General features: G+C 41.8%; 1 protein-coding gene across 1 annotated transcript in view; it reads right to left on the reverse strand.

The window, feature by feature from the left end:
• LOC147887212 (putative UDP-glucuronate:xylan alpha-glucuronosyltransferase 3) overlaps nucleotides 1-18502 on the reverse strand; it is a 71724-nt gene that overhangs the window by 3143 nt on the left and 50079 nt on the right. The gene's annotated exons all lie outside the window — the stretch shown is intronic.

The raw sequence follows: 18502 nt of genomic DNA on the forward strand, positions 1-18502 counted from the left end.
GCAATCAGTCAAACATGAGAGCAGAGATACATGAGAACACGAACAAACAAGGGAAAATCCCTAATATTCCTTGACGTATTACATGATCATTCGATCCCTAGCTACAACCAATTTTAAAACAAGTCGCTCTTTTCCATAGCGCTTTGAATCTCCATTTATGTAGTCCTTCAAATCTATATTCTAAATTGCTCCAAGATGCAAAGGTACCTTTGTTTCTTAATCTTTTATTGAGAAGTATGGGTGTCAAATCCTTGAACTTCATCTTTTCTAAAACAACGCTTGGTATCACGTTCAATTGGTCATCATGCAAGGTATTAAAGACCATTACGCAAACGCCCTCTTGAAGAGTCGTCACTCTAAGACTGCAATTGGTCAACATATGCTTTGAATTTCACCATGTGAGCAGTAATGAAATCGCTATCGTACATCTTCATGTTGATTAGTTGACAGCTTAAGTATGTTCTACTTTGTTTCATAGAGCCATGCAAGTGTATCCCAGGCTTCTTTCTAGGTGACATGCAACAATTGGGTGCCCGCTTCCATGATGAACCAATTGGGTGCAAAACAAACGAGAGTCTTAGGATGATAGGGAGAATATGGAACTGAGGTTCTTCCTTTTCTTCTTTACTTTGTACACCTTTCCTTTCTCTTTAATGGAATGTTACTAGTCTTTAACCGCAAAAAAAAAAAACAATTGGGTGCCCGCTAATTGGTAGGTTTCCCTTTGAACATAGGCACACCTATAGACCTTTATGCATGTTTGAAACAATTCAAGAGGAAAAGCAATATCAATGCAAGTTCTTGTGCACCTTTCTCAAGTTGATATGAGCAAGAGTGAATTGTGGAACCAGTTAAAGGAAGAAGATGGAAGATTTGAAGAGGACTCCTCAAGCAAATGCAGTCAGGATGGACAAGTATCAATACTGGAATTCTTCTAGAGAAGAATGTTAAATGAATAGATTGTTTGATGGACTAAAAAAGTGCTTGATTAATGGGAGGATGTTAGAATAAAATTTGTGAAGCGCTAAATTTAACAAAGAAAGCTACATGGTAGCTATGTTAGAATAAATCGAGTCAAGCACTATAATAGCTACATCTATAGCAGTTGAATAGAGATTTGAAGCACTATGGAAGATAAACTAGTCACATCAAGGAGAGGCAGACAACCACCTGTAGTTCCCAATTAAAAGGCACGAAGAAAAGAAAGGTAAATTCCTACCTTAAAGAGGAGAAACAGCAAAAAACCCCTACCATCCCTCGGGAGGGTCACTCATCATATGTAACCGGCCTGTCACGTGAGTTCAACAGAGGGATATTTTATATTTTTAAATCTAACAAGAATTAACTTACACAAGGGAGTCTATAGAACAATTTTGGAAAATTTTTATAGATTTGTATAGAAAAAGGTACATTTTATTAATGAAAGATTTATAGATAAGGGATTTTAAAAATGGGCCTTGAATGCACGTGATATAGAGGGTTTATACATAGTGACCCCCCCCCCCCCCTGAGTACCATCCATACATGCTAGGCATAAAGATGAAGGCATAGGCAACCTCCTACCGAGTCAAAGAGATGCAAAGGAAAAAGTATAATTCCAAGATGGACACGCACTGAAAAGAGGCGACCTCCTACCCAGAGATGCAGAAGATAGTGGCCAAACTCATGAGGATGCGATCTTGGCCAAGGATCACCCAATAATATATGTGACTATCATGTGATATCAATACAAGGACATATTTCATTTATTTTTTCTCACATTTTCACTTACAAAAGAATGGTGTAAAAAGTATTTTGGAAAGACTTTACAAATTGAATTAAAAAATAGTACAATTTATTAATGACAAATTCATAGATAAGGGGTTTTGCAAATAGGCCTTGAAAGCACGCAATACATAGGGTATCTAGATAGTGGCCCCTCAAAAGATGATCTAGTGATCCATATGGCAATGAAAATGGCTCAGATAAAGATGATGACAATCAAGATTAAGGTGGCGAATATAAAGGCAAAGCTGAAGATAATGACAACGTAGCTTATGAAGACCATGTTGACAGCGATGAAGAAAATGCTGATGAGGGAGCACCAACAAATGGCAAAGAACCTAAAGGAGCAAATGAATGGTGATGAAGACACATATTCGATCAAGATGATGATGATGTAAATGATCAAGAAGATTTATTAAGTCCTCGTGTGCTAAATAAGAACCACGAAACAAACACAAAAGAACTTTCTCTCCCCCTTCCAAGGGAGAAATGCCCATTACAAGATGAAGAAGTCTTTACCAAAAGCAATAGCTTGTGTCCTGAAGAAGTTTCTCTTTTACCTCATGAAATTGAAGTTGATATGGGAATTATAGTTTTCATTGTTATGACATAATATGTAATCGAGCCTCTCTTACTCGTTAAGTAAAAGACTTATTCACACACGCACAACTCACGCCTCCAATGAACGCATATAATACCTCGTTGTAATTCCACAATCAACAATACACGTTATGTGCAAGACCTCTCTGAGGGTTGGAAGGACTCTCAAACGGTCCCCGTACTCCATCCGAAAAACAATGCAAATGCTAACTTACTTTGATCCCGAAAATTACCTAGTTAGTGCAACGAAAAGCTAATCACTTAATACAACTATCCTTCATTGACGCAATCTTTTGTAGTCAGGTTGCCTTGCAGTTGGCGCAGGAATCGCACAAACGTACAACGTGAAATTTCTCAGCTCACGCCAGGGATGAGAGAAACGGGAGATGACAAAAGCTTAATCGGCGCCAAAACAGTAGAGCATTCAGAATATCCTCCGTAAGCATTAGGCACGACATGGAAGCGAACAGAGATGTAACAGTCACAGGGGTGGATCATAGACGGGAAGGGCTATAGCAGTTCATTGAGAACTTAAACCAAACGATTGCTCTAGGAAGATCTGTCAGGTCAACTATGTGCACTCTCGCACCGAATGGTGCAAGTCTGGATCGGTTAGCCATTGTAACGCACTGCTTCGGGCGAAGAACTGGGTCGTCTGTATCTAATCTCTCTCTCTCTCTCTCTCTCTCTCTCGTGGTAGCAATATGAGAGCCAGTCAGTACCTCAACGTGACCGCGTTTTCCATTTGTCTTCGGTCCAAAACTCTCAACAATGTCCACTTAAGCGTCACATATGATTGTACTATATAATCTTCTCAGGCAAACTAGTCAACTTAGCTCCCTTGTGCTTCGCATGTGTTTTTAAATGTACTCTGAAGCGCCGCATATGATTCTGTTATATATTAATCCTGCCATTGAAAATCGTAGTCAGCGTACCTCCCTTGTGCTTCACATGTATTTTATTTATGTAATTATTTTACGTTTTCCTGGCACGGCAGACGAAGTTTTCCATGAGGGAAGCGAACTCGACTGGGTTCCGTTGTCAATTTGTGCTTCGGCCTAACGATGCGCAACTGAACCGTTGTGTGTAAATGTTTTACACTAAGATAAGTAGAGCGCCACACATTTTCTTTTTACAAAATTATTATGTCCCGTGGGATTGCGAAAATGCAAATTGCTATTAAATAGTTTTGGAGGCAAAGAGAGGGAGTGAAAAGCGAGCCATTAATCTAATGTGACAAGGGCGAGCATGAGCCAAGTAATGTGCACCTCTTGAAGTTGGGATTTACAATTCCAACCCCTATTATTTTGAGGATCTATTGTCAATTAAGTCGTAATGCATTGAGGTAGGTCAGACTAACTTTTTAGCCCTTCTTGTTGAATAACTAGCTATAATCACAATGTAGTTTGTGCATGCAACCTAGACCTTAACCTAAGGGGGCACAACAAAGGAGCTTGCATGAGAGAAGAGGCATCGTGCATACGTAATAGAAGGGCCATTAATAAGAGAGACAAGTAAACCCTTTTTGGCTTGGAGGGGGGGGAGGGGTTCCAAAGAGTGAATTGTATTAATGGAACTCTTTTTAGAAAATATAAGTGCTACATAGATCAAGTTTAGGCTAGTGATAAGGCTTAGAATTTAAGAAAGCAAGTCCTCATTTATCCTCATCCCTTTAAGATTCATACACCCCTCTCTCCTTAAGAGATAAAAATTAAAGGGGCCTTCTAACCATTGCCTCAAACAATTAAGGATTAATATACCCTAAAAGCATAGCTTAAAAGGATTATCCTATAGCTTTGGAATTTATCTTCTCTAAAGGCATAGGATAATTGGCCCCTCGAGGCCAAAATTAATACCCTAAAAAACATACTTAAAAAGGATTATCCTATAGCCTTGGAAATTATCCTATGTAAAAGCATAGGATAATTGGCACTTGGAAAATTATACCCTAGAAAACATACTTAAAAAGGATTATCCTATAGCCTTGGAAATTATCCTATGTAAAAGCATAGGATAATTGGCACCTGGAGGCCAAAATTAATATCTAAATTAGGTGAGACCTATTATGTAGGTGAGGAGAGGGTGAGGAGAGCCATCAAAAATATCATATCCATCAAATGACTAAAATACCTTTCCAACACCATTTCATCTATGTTGAGGTACTAGTACGTGCATAATGACAACATGTATAACAACTTCTCATCTATTTCTAAGTGTATGTACGAGAGAACAACTATACAATTGGATCATATGCCTCCATCCACCCATGTTGATGGTACACATGCATAGTTCACATGCATGCAATACCATGTATGCCTTCATTTGTGTGTGTGTGTATGTGTGTGCACGCGCACATCCCCACGCACTGCCATGCAGATGTACACCCATGCATGCATGTGTGCATGCTTGCATGTTCATGTTCATGTTCATGTGCATGTGCATGTGTGACCACACAAGGTATATGTCCCCATGTTCATGCATGCATGCACTTCATGAATGTGCCTATGCACGTGCATGTGTCTGTATGCACACTCAACCACCTATTAGGATCACCCTCAAGAGTGCCGCATTGCATAGTCATCTAGTTGTTAAATCAAGTGTGTTTGAATGAAAGTCCTTCATGATAATGTATAATCTTGATTTTTTGGTTTAGGAAAATTAGACTAGGTCATTTTAACAAACATGGAGTTGAGGGGTCCCTTTTGTACAAAGTCACCACCTTTCAACAAACATGGAGGTGAGGGGTCCTTTTTCTACAAAGTTCAAGGAAAATCTTGCTATATTTATAATCAATCATCCACCCTTTCCTCCATCATGGAGAAGAATCTGAAGTATTATAGAGTGTACTTGCATAGATGCACACATCATGTGTTCCTATATGGCCTCGAGCATGCACTTTTCTCATATTTTAATGCATGGGAACACATGGTCAATAATAGAATAATGAAGAACACTCATGTGTGTGATGTGGTATGCTAAAGAATTGATGATAGCACATGATGCCACCAATGGTAGAAGGTTGATCTCATATGAAAGAAAGACAATGTGCAATGCATCCATATACAAACTTTTTTGAAGTAGCATGTTATGCCCTTGGACACGATACACGTATAATCATTGTTGGAAATTGATATTTAATGATACACTTAGAGTGTCTTGATACTCCAAAGTTTTATTCATATACCATAATAACGTGTATGGTAGAAGTTTGTGGATGCGATTCCACAATATCTCATAGAAAGAAAGACAATGCCAAAAGCATGAATATACAAAAAGTTTTGAAGTAAGAAGTTACACAACCATGGTATTGATTCTAGCACTCTTCACCATTATTTGAAATCACTATAATAGTGCATCCATTCATTATAAAAGATATTTCTTGTGAATAGTCACATTTGTGTTGGTAATTCATCATGCATATACAAAAGGTTTTGAAGTAACAAGTTGCAAAATTGTGGTATTTATTCTAACACTATTACCCCTTTTTTACATTTAGGTGTATTTAAAATCAGTATAATAGTGTATGGATTGTTATGCTTAGGTTTAATTAAAAGCATTGTACTAGTGCATATATTCTTTATTGAAGTTATATGTTACGAATAGTCATGCTTAATGTGCTAGTAATGTAGCATACATATTCAAAAAGTTTTAGAGTAGCAAGTTGCAAAATCTTGGTATTTATTCTAACATTCTTCCCCCTTTCTTATGTTTAGGTGTATTTGAAATCACTCTAGTAGTGCATGCATTGCTTATAGAAAACACATGTTTCAAATAGTCACTTTTGTGCTACTAAAGTATAGGGACCATGAGTACAATCAAATTTCCATATAAGGGGATAAAGTTTGACCACTCATTGCCACAACAAAGTAGGTCAATGGTCAATGTTTGCTTGTGTGTAGCCAATTTGGTGCGTTTAAGGGCATTTTTTGTGTATAGGTATCTTGCTTGACCCATAATCGACAAACTTTGTCTACAAGTTGTAATGAACATTCCAATATTGAACATGAGACCCAAGAAAATGGATTAAATATATGGAGCGAGACCATTAAAGCATTACAAGTGATATGTTGCATTTGTAGAATGCATCCTGAAGGGTATAGGATATAATAATTGATTCAAAAACATTAAATTTTTGTTCTGCATGTACATGCAACCAAGTAATAATCCAAAAGTACACTATGTGAGATTCTCCTCAACCCAAGGACACACCTAAATGAGAACCTTAGGTATGGTTTAAGGGGCCTCCAAGGTTGTGCTAAAATTATGCACACCCATCTGAGGGCACACTCCATAACTCTTTTTAGACTTGTTGAAAACCAAAATGGATTGAAGTTTTAGTATCCAATTTAGTGGGACTACTCCATGGTGGTCTTAAAACATTGATAGCTGGTGATATTGGTATCTAGATTTACCCTTGAATGGAAGAATTAAAAAATGTGTAATTCGTGCACATGCAAAGATCTTTCAATAAATACCAAATTATTTACAAATTTGTATTGGTTCTTTTCTCATGCAGTTTCCTATTATATAGCTCATAAGCATGCCAAAATTCATTGCATTTCATCATGCACAGTGTTGTCTCTGTGCCAACATGGACTTAGGTAGTACAAAATGTGTGTGTAGAGTAGCAACAAAGCTTTGCCTATACTTGCATAAGGCTAGGAGTAATCTCTCTTATGAATCCTCAACATGCAAGTTCTACTTCCAATTCCTACATGCGAGTTCTACATGCAACTCCTACATACAACTCCTACATGAAACTTCTACTTGTAACTCCTACATGCAAGTCCTACATGTGATTCCTACATGCATGTTCTACATGCGAGTTCTACATGCAACTCCTACATGTGTTTCCTACATGCGAGTTCTACATGTAACATGAAACATGCGAGTTCTACATGCAACTCCTACATGCAACTTCTATATGCAAGTTCTACATGTAGAGAGAGACTATCTTACAATTTCTCTCCAATTTCTACATGCAGAGAGAGAAGCTCTCCTCGGGGGGGTCACTCATCATATGTAACTCTATCACGTGAGTTCAACAAAAGGATATTTTTTATTTCTAAAATTTACAGAAATAAATATACATAAGGCACTATTTTAAATAGTTTTGGAAAAAAATTACAGATTTGTATAGAAAAGGGGTACATTTTATTAATGAAAAATTTTACAGATAAGGGATTTTAAATATAGGCCTTGAATGCACGTGATATAGAGGGTTTGTACATAGTGACCCCCCCGAGAAGCTCTCCAACTTGTATAAATACCCCATAATGGAATGAAGCCCACACTCTTTGGGGCATTGTATTGAGTTCTACTTTGGTATTCCAAGCAATTGTCTCAAGTGTCCATGCTTCCTTGCACTCCATGTCCAAAAGCATGTCCTAACCGTGCAACTCCTCCTCCTCTCTCCTCCAACCTTGCAACCCATCCTCTCCCTCTCCTCCTCCCTCCTCCTCCTCCCTTCTCTTCCTCCTCCTCCTCCCTCCTCCTCGCTCCTCCTCTCTCTTCTTTCCCCCCATGCTCTTACACTGTCTTCCTCTCCCACTCCTATGCTTCCTCTAAACCCTTAGTTCCTTTACCCTTAACCTCCATGATTTACGAGGGAGACGAGTTCTCCACCATGTACTCTACCCTAAACCTTGGATCCTCCTTCTAAACTCTGGAACCTCCTTCTAAACTCTGAAACCTCTTCTAAACTCTGGAACCTCCTTCTAAACCTTGGAACCTCCTTCTGCACCCTGAACCTCCCTCTAACCCTTAAACTCCTCCCAAACCCTGCAACCCCCAATGAAGGCGAAAGCCTTCATTACCTCAACCATGATGATGCATGTTCCTTTCACACATGCATGCACTATGTTTGCTTACCACACTTAAGCCTATCTCTCTCATCGAAATACGACTCAAGGTCCTAAGCTACACGTATACTACAAACTACAACCCCTATATATTTGTAGGTGATAAAAAGTGTCAGAACCCTGCATACTGAGAATACCCTACTCTTCCTACAGAAGCCGTGGGAAAGAGCAAACATTTGGCACCATTGCCAGGGAGACTAGCATCTCAAGAAACGAGTAAACATATGCAAGTATCTGTAAAAAACAAACTACTATGAATTTTCAAGAACATAACACTCAGGGGCAAGGAGAGTAAAATTTTTTCCAACTCTAGTCAAACATATCAATCTGACGCATCAATCTTGGGTTACTACCTTAAGAAATTTTCTTTATTTCTTAAAAATATGCCACGAATGTGTAGAGCTTGCAATTTCGATCATTTCACCTTTTTGCAGAAGAGTAAACCGAGCTAACCATGAAAAGTTGTGACTCGAAAAGGGTTTAGGGTTTAACCTTAAACCTATACCCATTTCCTATAAAAACCCACTCCACCCCCTCATTCTTCTTCTTTCACATCTTGCCTACATCCTCTTCCCCATTCCGAGCCCTACGTAAGACACTTCTCCCTCTCCATCGACCAACACCCTACTTCAAGCCCATCTCATGATAACCTAGCATCCACCTACCGTCCATTCGTCCTCAACAATCCCATTACATCGAGAAAGACTTGGAGAGTGTTTAGGTGACCATCTCTTCCTCCCTTTGGATTTCCATCAAAGTTTTCCATCCGTCAAGTTTTTTTCTTTTTTTTCTTTTTTGCCCCCCTCCCCCTCCCTAGATGCATCAATTTTACCAGCAAAAACCTATGAGCAGGTTTATCTGAGCGTGTTTTTCAAGATATTTAAAAAATTGCATTTTTTTAAGGAAACATGGTTCTTACACTTTTATTTTCACTAGAACTAGATCCCTTTATCATAAAAATATACAGAATTGTCACTCATTCAATTTTACATAACATAAATTTTTTTATTCATAGACATCCTTTGTACCCCTGTTATTACCTTAAAAAAGTGTTGCAAAATAATTCCTTTAAGAAACATCCCTCATAATTACTCTTAATGTAATAATATTATACATATATAATTACTTATTAAACACATTTATATCAATATGATAAGAGCTTTCTAGTGTTTTAATAGCATAAATAACAAGATATTTATGGATATGTTTCTAAAAATAAATAAATTACTATAAATAAGTATTAACTTGGGCTTATATATCACTCTCATAATATACATGTAATATTTAACACTATATATGCAATATTTTTCAAAATATAACCCCATAGATGTGCTCAAATGGGGTTTTCTGATCAATTTGAGTGGTTGAATGACTATATTTGGACTTGGATGTGAAAGTTATGCCACTTTTAAAAGTGCTATCCATGGTAGTTTTGCCAAAGAAACTACCTTGGAAGACCTACTTCAAAGGGGTTTTGATAGCGAAATTACCTTGATGGCTTGCTTCAGTGAGGTTTCTTAAGAGAAACCCTTTCATGAGGCATCTTTCTAAGTGAATCTATGTTTTGTTCCGATCTATTTTTGCCATATTTTTATATAGTTGGAAGCTTTTTTTTTCCTTTGCTCAAATGCTCGGAAGGTTTCGTTTGAAAAATGCTCGTCCCCCCCCTCCACCATCCCCCCTCCACCACCATCCCCTCTATCCCCCCCCCTCCTCCATCTCAACCCCCCCACTCTCCACCACCACCCCTCCACCACCACCCTCCACCCCCCCCCTCCACCACCACCCCCTTTCCTCCTCCACCACCCCCCTTCCCCCCCCTCTCCTCCATCCCCCCCCTCCTCCTCCATCTCCACCACCCCCCCCTCCATCTCCATGCCTCCCCTCTCCACCACCCCCTCCATACCCCCTGCCCTTCCATCCCCCTTCCCTCCCCCCTGCCCCCTCCACCCCCTCCACCACCCTCTCCCCCCCCGTCTCCACCCCCTCCGCCCCCCCCCCTCCATCTGCACCACTCCCCACCCCCCCTCCTCCATCTCTGCCTCCCCTCTTCTCTCTCTCTCTCTCTCTCTCTCTCTCTCTCTCTCTCTCTCTCTCTACCCCCCTCGCTGGCTGGTCCTCTCTCTATTCTTAATCTAAGGGCTTAAGGCCCTTCCTAATCTGAAGTCTAAAGGCTTATTAAGCCTTGAAGCAAGGGCTTGCAGCCCACAGCACCCGCCAGCAGTGGCGCAGTCGGCCACTAGAGGCGGCGACACCTAGCCAGCGGTGCTTGCTCGATGCATGGCGGCGCGGCCTGAGTTGCCTCAAGCCTGAACTACCTTAGGCCTTCAAAGGCCTCCACAACAATCCCCCTCCTTGCATCTCCAACCCCCCTCCGATCGCGAAACCTCCCGCCCCCTCAAACACAGAACGCTACACGATGCCCCCCCCCCAAATTTTTTTGTTTAAAAGAAAATTATTTAAAAAATAATCCTTAAAGAAAAAGAACCAAAAACCCTAACCTAACTAGAACTAACCTTAGTTAGGTTATTTGTAACTTAGGTTAGGTTAGTAGGTAGCATTAACCCTCTTCTAGTTAGTTTAACTAATTGTAGTTCGCTATAGTTACAATTACGTTAGCATAATCTAGGTAGACTAGTTACAATTGGTTAGGTTATCTTAACTAACCTTCAGTTAGTACTCTAACTCTAGTTAGTGGAAGTAGTTAGGTTAGTTAAACTAATAGTTCAATTATAGTAATTGGACAGTTAGGCTAATAGGTTAGTTAGACTAACCGAAATTAACCTGGTTCCAACCCCTCAGTTGGACTTAAAGCCCATTCACACTAACCTTAAAACCAAGCCCCCCCCCATACAAAAAAGGCTGGCAATTTTACCCCTACTTCAACACTTTGTATCACGCTCGTTTGGGACCCAAACTGGACCCCATTTGAGAACCAAAATTTCACACACGGAAACACCATGATACAGGGCATTTTTCTAACCCATTGCACACCATTTTGACATCCTTAGCACTCACTCATTCGTGCCCCCACGTGAGCCTTGTTTCACACTAATTCGCTCATATCTTTATGCCGTGACCTCCGATTGACGATCTGTCTGCACCGGCACATTTCCCTACACACGTGGGGCTATCTTAGGCACATTATTAACATGATTGTCCCTACAACACTAACACAAATTTAACCCTCCTAATACAACTACATCAACATCTGCACTTGTGGCAGAGACACCCTTTGCAACTCTCGTCCAATCTACATGGAGCTACGCTTCGACCAATGTGCCTCCGACTCCAATGCTCGCCAAATCTGCATACAACTCCAATGCAACCATTGCCTTTGACAATCCTCTACCCCGATTCCTTCCCTAAAATTCAAGAAATCTCTTTGACTCCTCCATGCCACAACATGGTTGGACATCATCGCCGATGATGATGGGGATATTGACCTCAATGTAGAGGCTAATAATTTCCTTAATCGTAGAAATAATAACAATTAAGGCAGGTGCCCCCTAGGAAAACTGTAACTTCCTAAATATAATGGCAGGGGAGATCTAGCCCGATTCCTCCAACATTCTGATGTCACATGCTGAGCAGGTGGAGATCTAGCCCGATTCCTTCAGCATTTTGATGCCACATGCTGAGCAGGTGGAGATCAATCCAATGAAACCAAGGGCACTTGGTTTCCCATGGCCTTAACCGATGAAGCATCATAATGGTACCTAGACCTCCTAGTGGAAGAGAGAGCCACATGGGACCTGCTTCAAACAAAATTCAAAAGGCACTTTCAAACAGAGAGATTACAAGATGATCTCGCTCTCCAACTAAGCAAGATCAAACAAGGCCATCGAGAAGATGCACACATGTATCTAGGCAAAATGAAAAGATAATTGCCAAATGTGACCCACGCCCTGATGCAAAGTACCTCACAGCCTGGTTCATTGCAGGATTGAGGAAAATCTGGAAGGACATGAAAAAGATTAGCAGCTATGAAACGGTTAGTGCTACTCATGCTATAGCCATTGACATCGAGGATGGCATGACCAACTCTGACACCAATAGTGATGATGGCAGATCCAGTGCACGAGATAAGCACTCTAAAAAGGGCAAATCTAATTCCACTACCGAAATGTCAAATGAAGATCTCCTAGAGTCCATGAACATGAAGTTGAAAGAAGACATGATGCAGGCCATGGAACAAGAGCTTCACTTGTCTCAGTTGCGAGAAAATATCTGGTGTTTACACTGCATGACAAATCATATAGCAAATGAGTGCCTAGTCCTGAAAGCCAAGATCACTGCACAAGCAAATCCACTACCAAGATTGTGGTGCCATATCTGTCATCGGTGGCCATGATGAAAACAGTTGCATCTTCAACATGCACAACCCGCCTCGACCTCAACAATACCAACCGGCACCCATGCCAGTGTATAGGAAACCGGCACTTGCACAAGTGCCCCCAACTTCGAGGCTGAATCTTGTTCCTGTTTGGACACTAGTCCCGCAACTACTCAAGAATCCAAATCCACGACCATATCCAAGAGCACCAAATCCAGCTCCTGAGGCAATTCCAATACATCAACTACAAGCCGAGGAAGTAGACTCACCATTCGAGTATGAAGCAGAGTACCCAGTGTACTATGTAGAAGGCGTAGAGGGTCTAATACCAGTTTATGCAAATCAAGTTCGACCCATTACATATCGAGCAGTGCTACGAGTGTGGAGAAAATCACCAAATCATAGAGTGCCCTCATCGTGGTAGCTCCGCTACTTTCAAACCACTCTACAGAGATTTTGGCATAGGACATGCATGTATGGATTGTCCCATGAAAAATAAGGTCCCATAACAAACAGAGCTTAAGCCTGACATCCCAATCGACATCATTGGGGTGGACCATCAAAGTCTAGGGCTAGCAAGCATAATATTAGAACTTGTGAATGTAATTACGTGCCAGCAAAAAGAGGCCACCAAGGATCCTAACATTCCAATCCAACCAAAGTGACTTCTTGAAAAGAAAGCACAAGTGCCTCCACCTCTACCAAGCAATGAGCAGCCAAACTCATCCACATCATCTCCCGAGCCTCAAATAAAAGAAGCTCCATACCCAAATGCAGAGGTGGAGAAGGCTCATTTTCAGGAACTTCAACAATGGGTACAAAAGGAACAAGCTCAATTTGAGGCTGAGAAGCATGCTCAATTTGAGGCTGAGAAACTAGCTCAAGATCCAATCCATCACTTGGCCCCACAAAGTATTGATATTGTACTCAAGCCTCTGTTCCAACAACAAACTCCACAACATAATGTACCGCCATGTCAACTTGAAGGAACCACACTCTCTAGCATCCTGAGTTGCCCTGTGTCAATTCCCATCTGAATCCTCCTATGGAATTGTCCCAATCTCTAGGAGAGTTTCAAAGGCTAGATTGAACTCACAAATCCCCCTCCACCTATGGACAACATCAAAGATATCCCTGAGCAGATGGGTGAGAGAGATGACATACACAACATTATTGTGCCTTTGAAGCCCATCTTGTACAGTTGTCCTACAATGAGTTGATAGGGTGCAGCCTTTAAAATTAGTTTTCTAGCATCTGCAGTTTTCATTTTAGGGGGTGGTCTTCCTACCATTAAGTACCCAATGATATCTCCACACCACTCTAGGATAGAATCTATTTGAAATAGTGTGGCCTCTGGCAAATTGTCTTCTACTCCAGTGGCTTCTTTTCTCAACTTGACACGAGACATGTGATTGGTAATGTAGTGTTGGGTACCTTTGCAGACTACTATTTTGAAGTTGAATTCTTGAAGCAAGAGGAGCCATCTGGTTATTCTTCCTATTGTACACGGACAATTCACAAGATAAAGCAATGCTTGGGGAAGTAGCAAGCTAAGGGTGTCCACTTTTTGTTCACTCCCCAATCCTAAGGAGGTGGAAAAACAAGCTTTTTAGCACACAAAAATGCAAATCTCACCTACTTCCCTATGGATCTAGTCTTTGAAGTCTTCTGACACAACATCACACTTGCTATTATGCACACAATCGTATAGTCTGATCGAAAATTCGATGCATACACAAAAAATTTCTTTGTGTCACACGGCATGGTTCCAGGGTGGTCACACGTTTGTCACGAACAAAGAGTGTCATATTAAATTCTAAATTTCTCACTCATTTTAGATTAAATGTTATTGAAACTTTGTAAGTGGTCTCTTTGCATTATGTAGAGCTTAACTTGATTTATTGGTAATTTTTTGAATGATTTATCTAATTATAAATAATTATTTATAATAAATAAAGTCATAAAATACATGCATTTTAGTAGCACACCACATTTTTTTAGTATTTTGAATAATTAAGCAAATCCAATTCGGTGGAAGGTTAGTAGGCACATAAGGGTGTGTGGTTGAATCATCAAATCCCAAATCCAATGGTTAGATTTAGGAAGATTGAAGTTTAATTTTTACTTTTACTCCTTAGAGGATCAACAAAGAATATTAAAAATAAATCTAGTAATTCTCAAACATAACCAAACATTTCAAAAATGTCAATATTTTTAGTCCTCTGCATGATGAATAAGAGGAAAAAATTTTGGTTAAATTTGAGTAAGGGAAACGTACGATATGGCCTCCAACATTTAAATCTCCCTTTTGTGGGGGAAAAAGGTCCACCCAAGCCTAATACCAAGACAAGGTAGGCTTGGTATTAGGCTTGGTGAGGTAGGCTAGGAGCATCACCGATCCTAGTGGCAAGCCTTTGGAGTCTGCATGCTGCCCATGTGGAAGGCTGAGTCATCAAAACCATGCCACGTTGTTAGACCACGTGGTGCCATCTCATCAAGCAGATGTGACATCACTCCTTGCCATGTCACCTTACATTGCCACACGTGCTGCCACATGTGCCACCTCATCATTCCACATCATCAACCATGTGATCACACAATGCCACCTTGGCATACCTCCTCAACCTTGCCACGTCACCAATCCCTCCACCTCAATTTGCCATGTCAATCTACCACCTCATGAATGCCAACTCATCATGCCACATCACCTTTCAATGTCATCGAAGAGGCCCAATACCACATCATGACCATGCAGGAAGAGACTATATTACCACATCATGACCATGCATGGTGCCACATCAACCAGATGTATACACATGACGATGTGCGATGCATACAATACCTCGATCGAGGTATATAACCTGGGTGAGGCATACAATACCTCGTTCGAGGTATGTGACCGAGGACACCTAGAGATACCTCGATCGAGGTTCATACATACATGCGCAATGCACTAAATACCTCGATCGAGGTATAAGGTCTGATCGGGGCTCTGGGCATAGCAGACCTCTCCACCAAAACTAAGCCAATTAGTATCAATCTTAGCACCTCTCCACCAATAATAATGAAGAGCAATCTAGTGGATGAGTTGAGGCTCTCTATAAGACACCACGTTTTGGTTCATTTCACCCATTCTTAGCCATTCTTGCCTCCTCATCACTTTGTCACACCTTCCATCCTACTTTCATTGAGAATGGGTTCTCAAAGCCGTAGAGCTAGTAGATGTGAAAGATGTAGGAACCCCCCCCCAAATCTCATTGACGAGGAGCGCAAGCGGAAGGCTCGTGAGCGCAAGAGAGCCTATAGAGCTCGAGCTCGTACTGCCACCACTGATCCACCTCCAGCTCTACCTCTACATCCCACCTCCACCCCCACCCCCACCTCCATTGTCCCCCCATGCTCATCCGCTCCCCTACCTCTAGCCTCCGCCCTTCCCCTAGCCACCTACGTTTTGGCCTCCACCTCTACCTCTTCCCCCTCCACCCTCCCCCCTCCCCCTCCCTCTCCCCCTCCCCCTGCTCCGCTTGGCGCCTCCCTTCCCCCGTCCACCCTACCATCTCCCATTGATCCCCTTGCCCCACCTTGCAGCAGCAGTGTTGCTTCACGACGTGACTTGCCGAAGTCCACTATCCGTCGTCGTACTAGCAAGATTGTGCAATCTTTTTTTTGTGACCTCACGCCAGCTTCGCAGTCTTCTCTTCTTACATCCCTGATTGATCACCCTGACTTGGTAGAGTGTAGGAGGCTTGCTGGTCTTGGTGCACGTAGAGATAGGGTTGTATCTAGTGAGGTCCTTAGCAGTGTTCAACGTTCCTATGCTTCTATTAAGCATAGGAACTCCAGTGATGCCTTGGCAGCATGTCGTGCTATTGTGGCTGCCATTAGTAGACCTCATATGATAGGCCATGTGCGTACCGCTTCACGTCTTCTTCAGATTGCACCGCGCACATTGCGAGCAGGCATCATTAGGAGGCAGAGTCTAGAGGATAGTGAGACTGATGCTCTTTGGGCTTCGAGTGGTCGTGCACCTCGCAGCGATCGATTGTTGGATGATTCCACTAGGTCCTTCATACAACAGTTTTGGGAGGAGCATTGCAGAGCATCCCCGGTGTTCAAGAAGGCATTGTGGAAGAGGGTGTCACGCGGTGTGTACATTGAGCATGGTGCATGTTTTTTGGAGTGTACCCAGACTGAGTTGTACACTCAGTTTGTAGAGGCGCACCCGGAGTTCAAGATTGGGCAGAGGTCATTTGAGCGATGCAGGCCATGGTTTGTGCGATGCTCTCAGGAGCGTGACACATGCTGTTGTCGCTACCATGTGGATTTTGGATTGATGTATGACGTATTCCATTCCCTTGATGGTCATAGGGGAGTGGTTCCTACTAGCCCTCGCGACTTCATTCATTCCATATTGTGTACACGAGATGGTGATGCTTTATTCCACTCCCTTGATTATGTGGAAGGCATGTGTACTTTGTGTGGTGACTTTGCTAGAGTGCCACGAGTTGCACTAGATACTTGTGATGTGCAGATGGTTCGTTGGCAGCAGTATGAGTACTGTACCTTGACATTAGATGGTGGTGCACAGTCGAGGAGGTTGCAGCTTGTGGGGAAGGAGACACCACGTGTTGTATTCATTGACTGTTTTCGAGGGAAGCTGTACTGCTACATACGCCACTCGCACACTGCGAAATGGGAGGATCGTCAGTTTCGTGCATGTTTAAGGACATTTCCTATAGGGGTGGTTGTCTCAGTGGTGGACTTTGCGGAGAATTACACCTTTGCACCACAGCATGAGATCCAATCGGAGTATTATTTCTCCGAACAGGTGACGTGTGATTGAGTATTGATTTTTTCCCCGCCTCATTATATTGAATTATTTCAATAGTCATATTTTTTTTTCAATGCCATATTGCAGGTTGCTATATTTGTGCACATTAGCTATCGTCATGCACAGGCTCATGTGGATGGCATTGATAGCACCATGGACTCACGCATCATTGTGCGAGAGTATCACTTCTACATTAGTGATGATCGATCGCATGATGCCCATTTTGTGCAGCATTGCTTCACTTTGCATGATAGTTTCTTGAGGGATCATGGTGTCACATGGCAGCGGCGCTGGATCTGGTCAGATGGTTGCGGTGGTCAGTTCAAATCCGCTAGACAGTTTTATTGGTTCTGCAGATGGCACCATGAGACAGGCATTCCGATCACATGGAGCTACTTCGAGACAAGGCACGGTAAGGGAGATTGTTTTTGCTCTGCATGCATTGATGATGATTGGGGAGGGTGCTCCATGATACCATGGGCCGATCCATGGGTACGGCGAGTGCTTTCTCCCTTCCAGCCTTGGGAGGAGATACATCATGATCAGGATGCGGGATTCAGTTCCTCTAGAGATTATGACCAGCTTACAGATATTTTGCGTATTGGTGATATCTTCGCGGTTATTGCTTCGGAGGGCAATGAGGAGGGTGTGGATTATTACTTGTTGCGATGCTCTATGCTGAAGAGTGTGCTGAATGAGGATACAGTGGATGGGCATGGGATGCACTTCAATGCTCATAGCATGATCGTAGGTGGCCACTATTTTCAGCAGATACAGAGGCGTGGTCACTATATTGAGTTTTAGGCGTACATGGCGGATCAGGAGGCATACATGTATTCTCATCTTGTTGTTGGGATCAAGATTACTTTGAGTCGTGTTCGCACTCGCAAGGCGACATCCACTCCACGATGGCGCCTTGCAGTGGCGGATCACGAGAGCATACTTGCAACTATTGGCATGAGAGCTGATCCTGAGGAGTAGCACATTACATATCATATTTTTTGGGATCATCAGTTGATCAGATTGATTTTTATTGGGTATCACTAGTTGATTACACTTTTTTGTATTCGATATGTATAGGCTCACTGTGTGACCGTACCATTGTAATTT

The sequence above is a fragment of the Dipteris shenzhenensis genome, chromosome 23, assembly GCF_047967505.1.
Source record: "Dipteris shenzhenensis isolate YYH24624 ecotype China chromosome 23, Dip_SZ_1.0, whole genome shotgun sequence".
NCBI classification, from domain to species: Eukaryota; Viridiplantae; Streptophyta; class Polypodiopsida; order Gleicheniales; family Dipteridaceae; genus Dipteris; species Dipteris shenzhenensis.